This window comes from Neofelis nebulosa, chromosome 1 (genome assembly GCF_028018385.1).
Source record: "Neofelis nebulosa isolate mNeoNeb1 chromosome 1, mNeoNeb1.pri, whole genome shotgun sequence".
Taxonomy (NCBI): Eukaryota; Metazoa; Chordata; class Mammalia; order Carnivora; family Felidae; genus Neofelis; species Neofelis nebulosa.
The window spans coordinates 126,728,105-126,747,133 of record NC_080782.1 but is presented as its reverse complement, the minus strand read 5'-3'; the positions used below and the strand labels follow the sequence as shown (position 1 = coordinate 126,747,133).

At 43.5% G+C, this 19,029-nt stretch overlaps 1 protein-coding gene across 1 annotated transcript in view; it reads right to left on the bottom strand.

Moving 5' to 3' along the window:
* Positions 1-19,029, bottom strand: part of SPOCK1 (SPARC (osteonectin), cwcv and kazal like domains proteoglycan 1) — a 517,625-nt gene that overhangs the window by 168,113 nt on the left and 330,483 nt on the right. The gene's annotated exons all lie outside the window — the stretch shown is intronic.

The window sequence follows — 19,029 nt, the reverse complement described above, 5'->3', positions numbered from 1 at the left end:
TTAAGAGTTCAACATATAAAACACTCAGTCCATAACACCATCTATAAGGAAACTGTTACCTTAATTACAAGACATCCATTCATGAAATCTTGTCCAGCTGTTATAAAAGAAGAAGTAGATCAGTGTGTACTAACACAGGTAGATATTTATAACAAATTAAGCAAGTAAGCAAGTTAAAATATTTGCAATGGCAAAGTAACTTCCAAACACCAGACAACTAATAAACGGCAAAACTAGTACTCAAACTAGGTCTGCTTCTCAAGGAAGGACCTTTCCCTTTGCTATCCTGCTGACCTTGAGAAGTCCTTCTGCCCACAAAGTCCTAGCCCCCACCCACTTACACACCTGAACCTTCCATTTCTCTACTATCTTCTCCCTCCTGGGACTATCCATGCAAAGACCTGTGAATGAATTCAGACACCCTATGCCGTCAGGCCACCACCACACCTGATGTCTGTATAGACTGGTCTAGAAACCTCACCTGCAAAAAGTAACCTTCTCTTGCTTCTTAGAGAATCTTGCCTGCAGCGGGGGAAACAATGAAGTCATGACTATTGTCCAGAGCAAGAGCAAGTGTCCAGCCCTAAGAGAATTTGGAATTTGCTTCTGAGTTATAAGAGAACACCCTGGGCCTGGCTGGAACTACACAGGCAGTGACTGGAAAGAGCTTTGCCTTTCAGCTCATGGGCAAAACAAGACATTATGAGCAACAACTGCTAAGTCCTACTTGTCTAATTTACAAGTCCTGATCATTAAAAAAGAATGTATTAAGGGAAGTCTACAGCAGCAGTGGAAATATGCCCCATAAAATCACAAGCCACAAAAGTATATTAACCAGGCCAGGCAATCCCACTTTCTCAAAGCTATCATCCCATACCTGCCTCAGTTTCCCTGTTGTTCTGGGATGGTAAACAAAGGACCCTCACTCCACATTTCTGCCAAGAAACTGATTTCCTTGTAAAAGTGGGATAGGGAGAGAGGAGGATAAAAGGGAGGGGGGTAGTATTAACTACGTGGAAAGAAAAGGAAAGAGGGAGCATTTTATTACAAAATGCATCATCCAGTTGAGGGGCTGACAGTGGCGACAATGACACTTACCAACTATATATAGAATAATGTACTATTATTCTAATTAACCAATGAGGAAACTGACACAGAGATGGTAAGTAACTAACTTGTCTGTGGTCACATAGTTGGTAAATCTGGACTTCAATCTAGAGTACTCTCACACCAAAGCTGATGCTCAGAGCCACCAGGCCACTCATGAGCAGCTTATGATGAGGAGAAAGGTAACAAATACAGTGCCAAGAAGCAGCATGTTGAACATCCCTGTCCACCGCCCCCAAGAATCATGTCGCCCAAAGGATCCACAAGAAGAAATTAATACTGTGAAGAAAATATTGTACTATTCAGAAGTCAAAGCCAGATTGCTGGACATTTGAGTAAGCGTATATTACTTTTATAATGAATATGAAGGTCAAAGTTTCTTTTCAAGGTGATGCTCATGCCCAGTCAACTTAACTTTCTCTCTGACTTAAAAAACAACATGGACCCAGTGAGGCTTGTGGTTCCTTCTCTCAGGGATTCTGTGAAGCCTATCTATGGTCCACATCACTGACCAGGAGGTGCATGAGGTCTGGTGGCAACATGGGATCAGATGGAGCAGCACAAACAGTAGGACCTGACAATGGCCTTTGTTCTCAATAGGGGGACAAGAGACCATCCAAAGAGAAGTCTTAACCTTCCCATCCATCAAAATGGCCAGAATTCATTAAAGTGTTATAACAGTAAAGGTACTCAAGTTCTACTTCATGGTAATTGGGAGGAATTATTCCTAAGACACTTATGAACAAAGGCAACAGAATTACTGAAGATACATAAGACCAGTTCTATAACCTAGGAAAATAAGAGGACACAAAAAGCACAATAAAAATCAAACACCTCCATGAAAAAGGCAGAGTTAAAAGAGGGGTATAGCTCAGCAAGTCTATGTTTTATACCTGTACTTCACTTTAATACAATTAAAATTCCCGTAAAACATGTAGCTTTTCATAAAGAATGAACTCCTTTGTGCTGATGAGCACGACTCTGTCACTATTCAGCAGTCCTAGTAGTTGACCATGTAAAAATGGGGAAATAAAGAAACTCCATGAATTTCCAATAAATAATTAAACCAGTGTGTCTAGAAGAAGAGAACCCACAGGTTTGGATCAGAGAGGTGAAGGTGTACAAAAAGCACAACTGTGCCACTTCCTGCCTTTGTGGTCCAGATGGGTCACTCACTCTTCAGGATTCAAATGCAGACAAAGAGATCTACTTCACTCGGATATTGTGAGTAATTGAAGACACAACGCATGAAAGTTGCCCAGCACAGAGCCTGGCACATAGGGTGTGTTCAGTAATCATCTTCACCACTCTTTTAGCTTGCTCTTCAAATACAGAAAGTGGATATATGCAAAAGGCAAGGAACCCTAGACATTTTAGAGATTCAAGATACCAGAACAGTTAAAACATGGGCAGAAGACATGAATAGACATTTCTCCAAAAAAGACATCCAAATGGCCAACAGACATATGAAAAGATACTCAAAATAACTCATCATCAGGCAAATGCAAATCAAAACCACAATGAGGTATCATCTTACAGCCATGAGAATGGCTAAAATCAAAAACACAAGAAACAGTAAGTGTTGGTGAGGATGTGAGAAAAAAGAACCCTCTTGCACTATTGCTGGGAAGGCAAACTGGTACAGTCATTGTGGAAAACAGTATGAAGTTTCCTTAAAAAATTAAAAATAGAACTACTCTATGACCCAGTGAACATACTACTAGGTATTTACCCCCAAAATACAAAAACACTAATTCAAAGGGATACCTGCTTTCCTAGTTTATAGTAGCATTACTTATGAAATCCAAACTATGGAAGCAGCCCAAGTATCCTATTAAAATTCTATTAAAATTAAATTCTATTAATTTTATAGGTGAATGGATAAAGATGTATATATATATATACACACACAGGAATATTATTCATCCATAAAAAAGAATGAAACCTTGCCATTTGCAACAATGTGGATAAAGCTAGAGAGTATAATGCTAAGTGAAATAAGTCAGTCAAAGAAAGACAAATACCATATGATCTCACTCACATGTGGAATTTAAGAAACAAAACAAATGAGCAAAATAAAAAAGAGAGGCAAACCAAGAAACATTCTCTTAGCTCTAGAGAACAAACTGATAGTTAACAGAAGGGAGGGGGAAAGGGCAAGGCAAAATGAGTGATGCGAATTAAAGAGTATACTTACCATGATGCAAAGTAAATCAAATCAAATCAAATTAAAAAAAAGATCTCGGAGCTACAGTGCTATTCATCCCTTTCCATTTCAAATGTTAGACTCATTTGTACAAGAAGCAACTTTAACATTTCTCTTTGAACATAAAGCTCAGGGTCTACTTTATCCAGAAAGCTTTCACTGATTAACCAGATCTACACCACTGCTGAAACCACCATACGACAACTAAGGAGTTCACATATCTCTAGTAGAGCTGTGTTCTGCCTTGTCTCATCTTGGAGATTATAAAGTCTGGGAATGAAGAATAAAAACCTTTTTTTCCCCTCTAAATTATGTGCACTAAGAACAAACAACAAAGCCTTGTCAACAAACTTACACAGTCATAGTTATAGTCTTTATTTTGTTTTGTTTGTTTTGAGAGAAGGTACTATGGGCTTTGAAAAGTCTCTATTACAGAGTCATAGACTATGAGTCTTAATATCCTAAGGCCTACATTCAGGCACCATTGATAAAATGCTAGGGGAGAAAAATAATGATTAAGGAGTATCTGACAAACAATGTTGATCCAAGCAGACAATGGCTTGTGTCAGGGAGGTTGTCAACATGAGGTGTGCTAGGTATAAATGGGCAGGCAGGGTTCAGCAAGGCAGGCTTCATGTACAAGGTTAGTGCCTTCTGATCCTTAGCCAGAGGCTGTCCATTTGACTGCTTCCACCCTGTCTTATAAAGCTTAGCAGGGAAAGATGTTAACTGAAAACAGAAAAAAAAAGTCTGCAGGGATACCCTGCCCCAAATTGGAGACAATTTGTTCAAATGACCTCTACGAGCCTCAGATGAAGTGGTTACTTCCGTAATGTGGCATCCTCAGAAGCAGAACTTAAGTCCAGAGCTCTGGTGATGTATCATGGTGCTCATTCACTGCCACCTCCCTTGACAAGTCCAGAAATCAGTGGAAGAAGGCAAAATAGTCCCACACCACATGTATCTACCAAATCTCTTTTCCTGTTTTACAAATCTAACCTAGGTTTTCCATCTCAGACTATAATGGGCCAAGGAGAATGCAAATCTACAGTTAATCTCCCTGCGGCATCTATTTTATGAGGTGGTAAGTAATTTAAAACTGTTAAAATATTAAGGCCATCACTGGTCTACTACAGAACAGAATACAAAATTCATATACATTTGTATAAAGACACTCCAAAGATGTATGTGCTGGCAGTAGGTTCTGTCCCCCGAACCTCAAGAAAGATGTATGTTGTAGCTTGCCCTTAGAGGCTCTTTGATAGAAAAGTTTCAGAAGTGTTGAAAGTGTTTACCAAGTTTAAAGGGTCTTAAGAATGAAGTGGAGAGCTCTCCAGGGTACTGATATCCAAGATGGAAAATCAATAGCAGTAAAAGTCCATATAAAGAACTTGCATAAGCAAATCGCTCATTCTTGCAGGACCCGTTGAAGCTAGTTATTCAAAACTGCATCCCACACCCTCTGGAACAGACTTCCCATGCCATCTGTTCCCAGGGAGCTCAGTCCCACTGGTGAGAGGCCCCAGGGCTTTCCAGAGAAGTGACCCTGCATAATCCAAAGCTTTTTTGAGACCTTTAATGTGCTAACCAGTGGGTGAGGTTTACAAATGAGTTACAAAGTATTTGTGGCTCCCTAGATATGACTATCAAAATTAAAGCTTTTATTACTTTCATTCCTCCCACTGTTAATTTTTTAGAAACACTTGGCTCCAGATTTATAAATGGGTAAGTGGAGACTATGTATTTCCAAGTCCTTTCTTTCTGCAATTAGGGCAGACTCAATTTCTGAGTCCTTGGGATGGTTCCCAAGGCTATTAAATTCTATTCCTTAACTGATAACATTGAAACAGTCATGACAAAGTTAGTGCTGATGGGATCAGGGATTTCTTTGGGCACCATCTAAGCTATTAGAAAGCACTTCAAACTGAGAGAAGAGCGGTTGCATCTCCCATTGAAGGATTCAGTAAATCTGTATCATTTAAGTCTTGTTTACTCTTGTTGCTTTGTTTTTTTGGGGGGTCCCACCTTATTCAATCATTGCTAAAATACTTTTCCATGTGCATCCATCAAGTAATCAATTGACAGTCCCAACCTTGCCCACAACGGCTCTCTTTCCTGCGTGTCTCTTCACCAATGTGCCCCTCAATGGCTGATCACCTCCCTTCCATTACTCTAAAATAAAGCCTGTAGTGCTAATGTAAAATATAAATCAGGTCTTAACTGCACATGGAAGACAAATGCAACAATAAATAATGAGAAAGCACCCATGAGGTTTGCTAAGACAAACATGGAATAAACACAAGGAGTAAAATCTCTCGTTTTCATTCTTTAGCAATAAATACTGAGTACCCAGCAGGTAAAACAGAGTAGGGAGATAATCATCTTTGGATACTGTAATGGCTGCAATGCTTCTTTCACTAAGAAGTGAAAATGATGTTCTCATTTTTGTTAAATTTGTGGATTCTAAACTTTATATTTTTTAAAAAAGAATTTTATGTAATTTATTTATTTATTTATTTATTTATTTATTTATTTATTTATTTATTTTAATGTTTACTTATTTTGAGGAGGGAGGGGCAGAGAGGATCCCAAGCCATGGAGCTCCATCTCATGAACCATGAGATCATGACCTGAGCTCAAATCAAGAGTCAGATGCTTAGCTGACTGAGCCACCCAGGCGCCCCTAAAAAAGATTTTAGCTCTCAGTCAACTCAATTAAAAAAATAGGCAGAGGACCTGCATGGACATTTTTCTGAAGACGACATACAGATGGCCAAGAGGCACATGAAAAGAGGCTCAGAGAAATGCAAATCAAAACCACAATGAGTTATGACCTTATACCTGTCATAATAGATAGTATCAAAACAAATGAAAAATAAGTGTTGGCAAGGCTGTGGAGAAAAGGAAACCCTCATGTACTGTCAGTGGGAATGTAAACTGGTGCAGCCACTATGAAAAACAGTATGGAGGTTCCTCAAAAAATTCAAAATGGAATTACTACACGATCCAGCATTTCTACTTCTGGGTAATTATCCAAAGAAAATAAAAACAATAATTTAAAAAGATATATGTAACCCTATGTTAACTGCAGTATTTCTAATAGCCAAAATTTGGAAACAACTTTAGTGACATATGGATTAAAGGATAAAGAAGAGACAGTGTGTGTACACACACATGTACACACACACACACACACACACACACACACACACACACACACAGTGGAATATTACTCAGCCATAAAAAGGAATTAAATCTTGCCATTTGCATCAACATGGATAGACCCAGACAGTATTACACTATGTGAAATAATTCAGAGAACGACAAACACTGTATGATTTTACTTATAGGTGAAATATGGCCTCAAACCTCCCTTCTAGAATTTGGCTCATATTCTCAGACTGTATTCTCCTTATCTTCCAAGGTTTACCATGCCTTCAGCTACACTGGACAATTCACAAATTTTCCAACTCTTTGCTTGCTTTCAAGCCTCTAGGGTCTAGAATGCAGTGTCCAATACAGAGAACCATTCAATTCTTAGAGGTGTCTCATGACACCAATATTATCTCCACTTGACAAATAAAGGGGAAAAATTAAACTAGCCAAAGATCATGCAACTAGTATGTGACAAACATGAGTTATGACTCTAAGTATGTTGTAATCAAGTAGAAGTTTCAGGAGACCACAGAGAGTGGCTATCCTCACTACTGCATGCCCCCTCACCTAAGCAGCATCTGGAATATCATAGGGCTCAGTAACAGAGTAACTATCTTGCTCTGTGAGGCTAGGAACAAAGTCCAGCTCACCATTTCTTTTTTTTTTTTTAATGTTTATTTATTTGTTTGGTGGGGGGGAGAGAGAGAGAGAGAGGGAGGGAGGGAGGGAGAGGAAGAGGGAGATAGAGAATGGAGGATGGAAAGAGAGAGTAAAAGAGAGAGAGAGAATCCCAAGCACACAGAGCCCAATGCGGGGCTTGATCCTTTGAACTGTGAGACCATGACCTGAGCAGAAATCAAGAGTTGGATGTTTCAACACTTGAGTCACCCAGCCACCCTAGGCTCATCATTTCTGAACCCCAAGTTCTCTGGCATGTGTCTGCTATAAGGGACATGCTTAGTTAATGCTGAATAAACCGTCTTTGAAAAGAGTATCTGGATGAATCTTGTAAGCTGGAATTTCTAGGTCACAAAGACTCATAGCTCAAAGAGTCCCTGGAGCATCTGCCTTCAGACCAACATGTTCATATTTAACATGGGGAAGACTTTAACCCATCAGTTCAGCAAACTTTCATGAAACTACATTTACATGCCAAGTACTATTATAAGCTCTGGGCATTCAGAGATGGGTAAGACCCAAGTCCTTGCCCTTAAGGAACTGACACTCTAGTACAAGTATGGGATGGGATGGGATGGGATGGGATGGGATGGGATGGGATGGGATGGGATGGGATGGGATGGGATGGGATGGGATGGGAAGGGAAGGGAAGGGAAGGGAAGGGAAGGGAAGGGAAGGGAAGGGAAGGGAAGGGAAGGGGAAGATGAAGGGAAGGGGAAGATGAAGGGAAGGGGAAGATGAAGGGAAGGGAAGGGAAGGGCAATGGATAGGGGAAGATGAAGGGAAGGGAAGGGAAGGGCAATGGATAGGGGAAGATGAAGGGAAGGGAAGGGAAGGGAAGGGCAATGGATAGGGGAAGATGAAGGGAAGGAAAGGCAAGAAGAAATGAAAGAAGGGATGTGAGGAACAAACAATAGGTAGTAATAAGAGCTAAGCAAATATTTTAAGAGTGAGCAGTAGCAAGCTCCTGAAGTCCACATTGGATTAGGTAGTCAGGGAAGACCTCTCAGAGGAGGTGACATTAAGCCATGGTCTGACAAGAAGGAGCCAGACTTTAGAAGATCAGGTGAGGAATAATGCAGAAAAGGGACTGCAAAGGCTCCAAGGCAGGAGAAGATCCTGGAATGTTAGATAGACACAGGTCCCGAGAGATCACATGACTTTTCTAAGAACACACCAGTCGGACAGAATCAGGACTTAACTTTAGAAAGCCAAGCCTCAGCCATGCATCCTCAGAGCAGTGAGCACAGAGATGTCTGAGACAGGTTAAGGTTTAAATGAGTTGCACCGGCAATCACCTGTTGGCCTCGCTCTGGACCTGGACTCACCCTTGTGACCATGGCCTTGCCAGAACAGGCCCAGCACTCTGCTTCAACACAGGGGTCTTGACAAGTCATTGCTCCAGCTGCCAAAACTAAAGATGAATAGGCCAGAGAGAACTGACATCTCAGACTTACTGGATACCACCTTTTGCTCACATAGGCAAATCCCCAGTATGCGTATATGAGTTATATGGTAAGGTTAAATGAACATGAATTTTGCACCACAGCCAGTTCCAGTTGCTCATCGGAGCTTAGCTCCTTGGGTGCTGTGTGACCTCAGGCAAGTTATGCAGCCTCTCTGAGCCATAAAGGAGAGTAGTGGCATCCCTCTTACACGATGGTTGGCAAGTGTGAATGAGGCAATATGTCAAATGCTGAACACTGACACTGGCAAGTCCTCAATCAATGTTAGTTTCAACTCTTTCCCCCATGATTTTCCTTAAACATTCCTTTCAGATCCACCAGTCCAAACTGAACTTTTTTTTCTTCTCCAGATTTCTGTCCCGGATCATCTTTATACCAAAATACAGCCTGGAAACCATCTTGCTTCCCATGTCTATTTCCCAGGAGACTCCAGGAAGCCACATCTATTGCCAGGTCGGCCCTGCCCTCCACTGTAGCCCCTCCAGGGAGTCTGCTGTACGCAGCCTCTGTGGCCGCCCCCCAGTATGCTCCACTCCACCCCCACCCCACTCAGGGAGGTTGAGCTGAAACCTGATACCTGGTATCTTATAAATGTACACAACAGGGTGCAAGGAGAAGAAAAAAAATGGAATACAGGAGGTTCCTTTTTCTGCCAATACCCCATCCCTATGCAAATGTGTAACAGAGACCGTTGACCCCACATCACCCCACTGGCTGGGATTAGAGCAGCCATCAAGCCTTTTGTGATTCTGAAACAGCTAATGAGGGGCTGTGTTTCTGTGTAATCCAAACAGTATCCATTTCATGCCCAATCGTTTTTTAAACGGGCAACAAATCTCCCTGATGTGTTCCTTTCTCTGACCAACAGAAACCCTGTCTGGTCTCTTTGTTGGCCTGTCCAATCAACAAGGGCAAGTGGCCCTAGATGCCGATTCAAAGCCACAGGCACAAAGGCAGACCCGTGGGGCGTCTCCCTCCCTCAAGAAAACTCCGCCTCATTGGAAGCCATGACCAGACCCAGGATGGTGAACAAAGACTGATGAAGCGGCCAATTTTTAACCCATTTCTAAGTTGCCAGTTGACAACATTTCCGACGAAGTTCACTCCTGTTTCAGGCAATGGCCTGAACAGACAGAATATGACAAAGCTTCAGAGGTGCCGTAGGAATCCAAACAGGGAGAAAGAAGGGGACCTGAGGGGTATATTCACAGGGCAGGACAAGTGCTCTGCATCCTGAGACATGGGGAGGGGCTGTAGCACAACTATTGGCAGGTGTTGCTGCAAAACTGAAGTGACGAGCTGGCCATGGTCTGCCTTGCTCAGAGGGCGCCTGTTACCGCACGCTTCCAGGGTCATAACTACCTCTTGGCCCATCCCTTCCTCACCAAGAGCTGACAGAGTTCTCTCCTAGGGGACAATTCCTTATGGGAACACATCTCCTTAGCAACCAACCTCCTCCCCTTTGGATTTCAAAATGGAAATCAATAGGTCATGGAGATGAAAATAAATAAGTCGCAGAGATGAAAGTACAGCATAGGGAACACAGTCAATAATACTGCAATGACAGTGTATGGTGACAGATAGTGACTACACTTGTCATGGTGAGCATTGAGTAATGTATAGAATTGTCAAATCACTGTACTATGCCCCCAAAACTAACATAACACTGTATGCCAATTATACTTCAGTAATAACAGTAATAAAAGAAATCAGTAGAAGGGGCTCCTGGGTGGCTCAGCCAGTTGACTGTCCAATTCCTGATGTCAGCTCAGGTCTGGATCTCAGGGTCATGAGTTCAAATCCTGACTTGCGCTCCACGGAGGGTGTGGAGCCTACTTAAAAAAAAAAAGAAAAGAGGGATACAGGAGTACTGATGCATAGGGGCACTTGTACCCCAATGTTTATAGCAGCACTCTCAACAATAGCCAAATTATGGAAAGAGCCTAAATGTCCATCAACTGATGAATGGATAAAGAAATTGTGGTTTATATACACAATGGAATACTACGTGGCAATGAGAAAAAATGAAATATGGCCTTTTGTAGCAACGTGGATGGAACTGGAGAGTGTGATGCTAAGTGAAATAAGCCATACAGAGAAAGACAGATCCCATATGGTTTCACTCTTATGTGGATCCTGAGAAACGTAACAGAAACCCATGGGGGAGGGGAAGGGAAAAAAAAAAAAAAAAGAGGTTAGAGTGGGAGAGAGCCAAAGCATAAGAGACTGTTAAAAACTGAGAACAAACTGAGGGTTGATGGGGGGTGGGAGGGAGGGCAGGGTGGGTGATGGGTATTGAGGAGGGCACCTTTTGGGATGAGCACTGGGTGTTGTATGGAAACCAATTTGACAGTAAATTTCATATATTAAAAAATAAATAAATAAATATAAAATAATAAAAATAAAATAAAATAAAATAAAAAATAAAAAAAAAAAAAAAAGAAAAGAAATTAAACTACCATAGACTAAACTCTCTTCCTTTGAACATCCAGTAATTCCCCTATTTATTGATCAAAGACCCTCACTGAGTCCTACTCTGTGGCACGCATCATTTCGGGTGCTAAATAAGATAGGCCAGTCCCCATGCTTGTGTCAGTGACAGGCTCGTGAGAGCCATCAGGTATCTGCCACTCTGATCTCGTGGAATCCATAAGCAACCCCACGAGGAAGGTGTTTCCATCACGCTCATTTTATCGTCAAGATCACCTGAACACCCCACAAGTGTGCTTTTGCCAGCCCATACAGGGCTGTTACAGTTTTGAGTAAGGCGCTAGCAGTAACAAGTGAGAGCACATCATATAAAAATCCAGTATACATTTGTGGATTATTTTTAATTGGAAGATGTGGCCACACTTGGGCTTTCATTCCCGCATGGCTGCCTCCTTTACCCCAGCATCGCCTGTGTCCCCTTTACGCTCTATTTTGCTTTCCTCTTTCTCTTTTTCCTTCTCTCCTACATTCAGGGCCTGCCTGACCCTGAAGGCACTGGTGTTCATTCCACCCACAGCTCATAAGAATTTATCTTTTCTTCACAAAATAAAGAACTACACCGTTCACATTCGATATTTCATTCACTTAGCCAAGACTCCCCAAACAAGTGGGGTAGAATGTTCCAGAAGGGTTCGTTTACTTGAGTTTAAAAGCAGTTACCAGTCCACAGTATTTCAGTGTTTGGCAAACAACTTTTTTTTTTTTTTTTAAGCTTTAACAGGCTGTCTAATTATTCTTCCTTTGAATTTTCACATCTGCATAATTAATTTAGCAATCCTCTGCCCTGGAGAATTTTCCCCTCCTAACAGGCTTTACTCTGCTTTTTTTTTCTTAAGAGTCTTGACTGTGCTGAACATCAATCTTACTGTGGCCAGAGCCACAGAGGTGACTGTGGGATAGGAGCAGGTGGAACAGTAGCAAAGGGACCTCTTCCCCACTAATGTTTTCACCAGCCTAGGCTTTCACCCTCCTGAGTCATGCCCAAGGGCAAGAGAGGACACCTCCTACATACCTTCCCGATGTGTACAGGTTCCTGCTAATCACTTGGTCTGCAACTAACATCCTTTCGATATATCCCAGCCCACAGAAACCCCATTCCCTGGGCACTAGCATTGGAAATGATGTGAATGAACAAATTCCTTTGGATGAAAAGGAATGTTAACCAGGAGTCTGTGAACAACCTTCAGAGGGTCTAAAACCTGCATCCAAATTCTTACATACATTTTTTGTGATCTGAAGGACCCAGAGTGGATGTTCACCTTGAATCCTTCAGTCCCCTTGTAGCAGCACCCCATTTCCCTGTACTCATTCTGTCTCCCCATTGTGCAAAGGCTAGGTGGGACAGTGGTTCAGATTGCCCAACTCCCACTAAAAAGACATGGGTGATGGGCGTCAGGTGACTCTTCCCCTTCCTGCCCTTGTGTATTCAATCCCACCACCCTTCCTGCAACTGCATCCTGAAGGAGAGGTCCCAGGGCAGAGAGAACAGGGGGTCACTACTAGACTGTGTCTGCTGCTGCCTAGCTCCCTGGTGCTCCCTTAGCCCCACTTCCAACCCGGGTTTACACTCCAGCTCCCGAAGCCTCTGCAAGCCATAGATATCCTTCCCATGATGCGTGGGTCCGACTCTAGTGCCAGAGAACTCTTAGGCAAATTCATGCCATCGAGAGAATGTCACAGGGGTCTGAGGTTGGAAACCACACTTCGAAGGCAGTGAACGGTCCCTGTCGGTTGAAATGCAGCCACATATCAGTTAAGCCAGTTAATACACTGAGCCACCACTCAGAGTGGGGTCAACAGAACCTCCTCAACATCGCAGCCCAGAGAAAGCTGTCCCTTGGGGTCATGAACAATATTGCCCATACCTCTGGAGTGTGGGTAGTGAGATTTACACAGAACACCCTGGGAAAGTCAGCGGGCAGGGGATGTTGTCTGTGCCATAAAAGGCCAGGAGTCCTGAGGATGCTGGGAGAAAGGAGGGCCAATGGAGAGAGGACAGGCTGGGCTATGAGAAGACCCCTAAGCAAACCTCATCCTTCACAGGGGGGCCATGTGATAACCTGGTCCACAGGGTGTCGGTGACCAGTATACCCAGGGTCTCATTCAGGAGAGCAAACCACCACCTTTTGGGGGCATCTCCAGGCTTCCCAGGGGGAAAGATGGTGGCACCACCTCTCAGATTAACAGGTGCATGAAAACACTGGCATGCCTCTCAGTCCTAAGACCAAATTCTTAGTCCAGAATCTGATCCAGCTGGAATCAGGTGTCCACCTGGACCCCATCATCTAGGGCCTGAAGTAAGGGTTCTGGTCTCAGAAAAAAAGCATGGCCACCAGGAGCTTACCCATGGGACTTTCTTCCTCTTCTTCTTTTTTTTTTTTTTTATAGAGATAAATATTCCTAGAGAAGGGGTAGTTTCAAGTTGGGAAGATACCTCCAAGGATATCAACCTCAGGAATCACATGAGGCAGGCATGCATGCATGCATGCATTCGTGCATAAGTAAGGAAGTAAGGAAGGAAGAGCTTTGAAAATGAGATCGCCTCTGTTTTGAACAATCTGAGCCGCTAGGGCAAATACCATAGAGTTGACTCTTGATGTCAAGTGCATGTTGTCTCACCAATTTCCAAATGCAGCTAATTTGGATCATAAGCAACCTCCAGACGCTTTAGACAGAGTACATCATGGTATCTCATGTTCTTCTGGAGCCCCCAAACTCTCTCCCCAAGTAAGGCTGACCACCCTTCCTGTCACCCGAGCTCACACTTCTCTTTCTTTGGGCTCCAATGGCAATTACTGCTTATGCTGTAAATGCATCACCACTCTACAAATTTAGTTATGATTTACATTTCTACCCATTTTTTTGTGTCACTTACCAAACTGGTAGCTGTGTCTTAAAAATATGTTTTTACTTCTCTCAGGGCATTCAGTATCATACTTCTGTTGATAAAATGTTATCAACAAGTTTATAATAAACACGTTGTTTATAATATCGTGGTACCACCAAAAATGTTTTTTTTTTCCTCCAAACTGCTTTCGTATTCCACCTTCTCTAGGATGTGCCTACATCTAAAATGTGAGCAACGTGGAAGATTTTTAAATTTTTTTTTTTAATGTTTTTTATTTATTTTTGGGACAGAGAGAGACAGAGCATGAACGGGGGAGGGGCAGAGAGAGAGGGAGACACAGAATCGGAAACAGGCTCCAGGCTCCGAGCCATCAGCCCAGAGCCTGACGCGGGGCTCGAACTCACGGACCGCGAGATCGTGACCTGGCTGAAGTCGGACACTTAACCGACTGCGCCACCCAGGCGCCCCCGTGGAAGATTTTTAAAACCCATCTTTTTTCATCAAGTATTCAGAGCCACCACTACCCAATTTCCATGATGTAAGAATAAGATCCAATAGCTGTCACAGTCTGGGTAAGATCTAAGAGGTGCCGTTCCCTATTTGCATCTTTGGTGGTGTATTATATGTGGAATTAACTCATTGTGAATCCAGGGCCCCAGCACAATATTTCGGCTAGCTTTGTATTTTCACTTTCAAGCTGGTAAGGTAGTTGTTTTCTGTTTCTTTTCTCCAGCCCTAGGGAAAACGAAGTCGCTGATCAATAGACTATTCCCATTTGCTTGAGTCTCCTGAGAAAACCTTCTGTCTGCTTGCAATGTCATCTGAAGTAACACTAAGGATCAATTTGTGTTTAGATCAAGGATTATTTGCACACACACACACACACACACACACACCTTCAGGAGACATGTGGCAATGTCTGGAGGAAATCTGTTTGTACATCTGGTGTCAGCAGGGATGGGGGAGGGCGGGGCAACAATACTATTGGCATTTAGTAGGTAGAGGTCAGAGATGGTGCCAAACATTTTACAATCCACAGGACCAATCCCTCATAACTGAGAACTATCTGGTGCAAAATGTCGACAGTCCCAAGGTAGAGATACCCTAGCTTAGATACACAAGGCGTAGTGGCAAGAACTACTGTTTAAAACATTCTTTGGGGCTGGGTTCATTTCTATAGGAGGGATGAGAAGTGAGTGAGGCTAGCTGGAACTGGAGGCCTAAGAAAGACAGAGCAGGGGGGTGCCTGGGTGGCTCAATCGGTTAAGTGTTTGACTTCAGCCCGGGTCATGATTTCACAGTTCATGAGTTCGAGCCCCGCGTCAGGCTCTGTGCTGACAGCCTGGAGCCTGAAGCCTGCTTCAGATTCTGTGTCTCCCTCTCTGTCTCTGCACCTCCCCAGCTCATGCTTGCACTCTGTCTCTGTCAAAAATAAACTTAAAAAAAAAAAAAAAGAAAGCGGGAGCAGGAACATGGGGGTTGTCCCCAGAGAACCTATCTGTCCCATGTCAGCATTGGAAGGTCCTCCAGAAATTACGTAAGCCAATTTCCTCATCATACTATAGAAGAAACGAAGTCCAGAGGGGAGGAGACCAACTTTGCCAAGGCTTCTGGGCAGGCTCTAGCTGCAGAGCTGAAAAGAGATCCCCAATCTCGCGCTTCCAGCCCAGAGTTCCTTCTCCTCCATCACACTGATCCCCAGGAAAGGAGAAAAGGAGACACAGTTCCAAAACCACCACTGGTCTTTAAAGTCCTGGGATGGGAAATAAGATGGGAACTAAGAAGAGAACTTTCTGACCCAAGAGGGAACAAGAGGCACATTCTGGAGACTAGAAGTCAACAGATACACATTTAGGATCTACTGTATGCCAGGCACTGGTTTAGGTGCTGGAAATACAACAGTGAATGAGAGATACAAAATGCCTGGTGCCATGTGACTTCACCTCAGGCAATACAGGCCAGGGTGTCAGGCATGGCCACGAGGGAAAGGGAGAGAAGCTGAGGCCAAAGCTAAGCCCAAGCAAACGCTGAGTACCCTAATATCCCCTCCAGGGCTCAAAGAGCTTGAAAAAGGCAAGCTCTCTAAGTACCTTTAAAAAGGATGATGCAACATTTTCCTCCAGGCTCTAAAACTTTCATAGGTCACTAGGTATTACATTACCTAGCAATTACCTAGTAATGCATTCCTAGGTAATATAGTAGTAGTGATGATAATAATAATGGCCAACATTTCCTGGATACAGATATGTGTGCAGGATTTTGTGCCACGCACTTACATACGCCATCTCATTAAATCCTCGTAACAGCCCCGGGATGGAGGTATCATTACCCGGATTTACAGACGCAGAAACTTGGGTTCAATGATGCAAAACAACTAGTTCAAGGTCACATAGCTAGAGCAACTCACACAAAGGTCTGTCTGCCACCAAGACCTAAGCTCTTAATGACTAGGCTGGAGGGTGTCAAGACTTCCTAAGCTTTCAGAGCTAAGGCAGAGCAGTCAACATGGCCAACATGTGACTCTCAATTTCTTCTTCCTCTGTTACGTATGACCCAAATGGCGGGCCTGCAGTTCATCCATAAGGTCTTATACAGCGAACAAACACCTATCTTCATTAATATATATTGTATTTCTTTCTGTTCAATGTGGCTTCTCAGAAAATTTAAACTGTCAGCAGACCATATATTTCAAACTCCTGTATTTCACACAGACCATAAAAAGCCACCCAGCATGAGGACCACATTGTTTGAAATGTAAATGTTCGTACGCTGTTAAAAACTGAAAAGCAGGGAGGGTATATAAAGTATGCATTTGCACTTTTGAACACCATCAGGCAAAACAGATTGCTTGCTGCCCCATAAATTTTCAGCACTAGATTAAATTTTGTTAATGGGACTAAGAACATCCAAAATAACCCATTTTTCTATGTGAATACTGGATCTAAGTCATTAGTTCTCCACCAGATTAAGGTTGGTGTTTTTTCAATCCTGTCAAGAATCTCATCAAACGTCTCTCTGCCCAGGAGCATGACGACTGGGGCTGGAAGGCCCATATACAGAGCGGCAGAGGCAAGGCACCATGGGATTTGGGACCACAAGCTGACCAAGTCAGCTGGGCCTATGAACACTTCAGGGATAAATGCATGAGAATCTCATTCAGCCAACATTGAGAGAATACCAGCTATATATCCGAAAATACAGGTGCTTTCATATGGGTTGCCTTATTTAAACCTAACCAGAAATGTGGGAAGTAAGAGTTACCTCTCCCACATCACTAATCACAAAAAAAGAGAGGCTCAGATGGGATGCCTGGGTGGCTCAGTCAGTTAAGCATCCAACTCTTGATTTCAGCTCAGGTCATGATCGCACAGTATGTGAGATTGAGCCTCGTGTCAGGTTCTGTGTTGACTGCTCGGAGCCTGGAGCCTGCTTCGGATTCTGTGTCTCCCTCTCTCTGCCCCTCCCCTGCTCACACTGTGTGTGTCTCTCTCAAAAATAAATAAACATTAAAAAAAATTAATAAAAATAAAAAGAAGAGAACCAGGGAAGGTGCTCACCCCCTTGGTCTCCGTGTGCACGGAGGCGAGGCCATGTGAGGACAAGGTGAGAAGGTGGCATCTGTGAAACGTGCAGATAACCAACCATGCTGCCACCCTGGTCTCTGACTTCCGGCCTCCAGAACCGTGTTTTTCAAGCCCCTCAGGCAATGGCAGTGTATTAGGGGGCTCAAGCTGACTGCTACCGGCACTATTACCATTATCATTTTGAAGCTAAGAAAATGGAGGTTCAGAGAGACTATGAAAGTCTCCTCAGTGCATGGAGTAATAAGCTTTGATTCAGACTCTACTGTGAGTGGCTACAAAGCCCTTCCCATTCATCACGTGCCCTACCCCCACCACATGTACAGTGAACCAGGCACAAGACTGTCAGCATAGCAGGTATGTAAATGCCTGTGATCGAGGGACCCAGGGATGAGGTGTCCTATGGGGTGAGCAGGGAGAACCCACAAGGGAACTCAGGTAGGAGCAACACTGCTTTTTCCCTGGACTGGCCCATCTCTGAATGCATTCCTGTCTCTGGACAGCCTCCTCCGTCTCACGTTCAATCCCACAAGCTTGGGAAGCCATGTGGTCATTTCTTCACTGCTGAACCTTACATGTCTCTGTGCTCCCCCTGACTTCCCCTGCACCTGCTACAGAGCGGGGGCTCCATAAACTGCCGGACTGGCAGGAAATGTTCTTGCAACCACCACATGAAATGGTGCGACCATTACACCACAGCACAATGTGACGTGAAGGGTCAGAATCTAGCTCGTAACAGGTGCTCTGTGAACGTGTGCCGAATAAAGGAAACTCTACTTCTCCATTTTAAGCAACCGAGAGAGATCTGTGTTAACATTAAGACAGCTTTAACTTAGCCCCGGATCAAAGCAGCCATCACAAAAAATTACAAATGACAAGAGGAAGGAACTGAAGACAAGAGAGGCAAATCCCATGCTGGCACACAGTAGGTATTCAACAGCGTTCCCTGACCTCATGAACTTATCGGCTAACAATCCCTATAAAGAGAAACTCACGCTTGAGTTTCAACCGCCATTCCTATGTGAGGCGGGGCGACACGACAACCGTCATGCCTTTCTGGTAAACATATGTTATCTGTGTGCCTCCAATTATAAAGGTGACTGCGACTTAAAATTCCATTACAAGTACCAGAGCAGTCGCTCCGGTGCCCCGTGCATGTCTCACATATTAAATCACCGTGGACAATCTGCCTCTCTGGCCGGCAAATGGCCTGAGCATCTGGCCTTTGAATCACAGGTTTTCATACGTCTATTTAAAAAAAGAAGGAAAGGAGAGGAGAGGAGAGGAGAGGAGAGGAGAGGAGAGGAGAGGAGAGGAGAGGAGAGGAGAGGAGAGGAGAGGAGAGGAGAGGAGAGGAAAGGAAAGGAAAGGAAAGGAAAGGAAAGGAAAGGAAAGGAAAGGAAAGGAAAGGAAAGGAAAGGAAAGGAAAGGAAAGGTTTCACAAGAAACTCAATGGTGATTGCACTTAAACCCTTAGTACCACAGAACGCAGCTCCG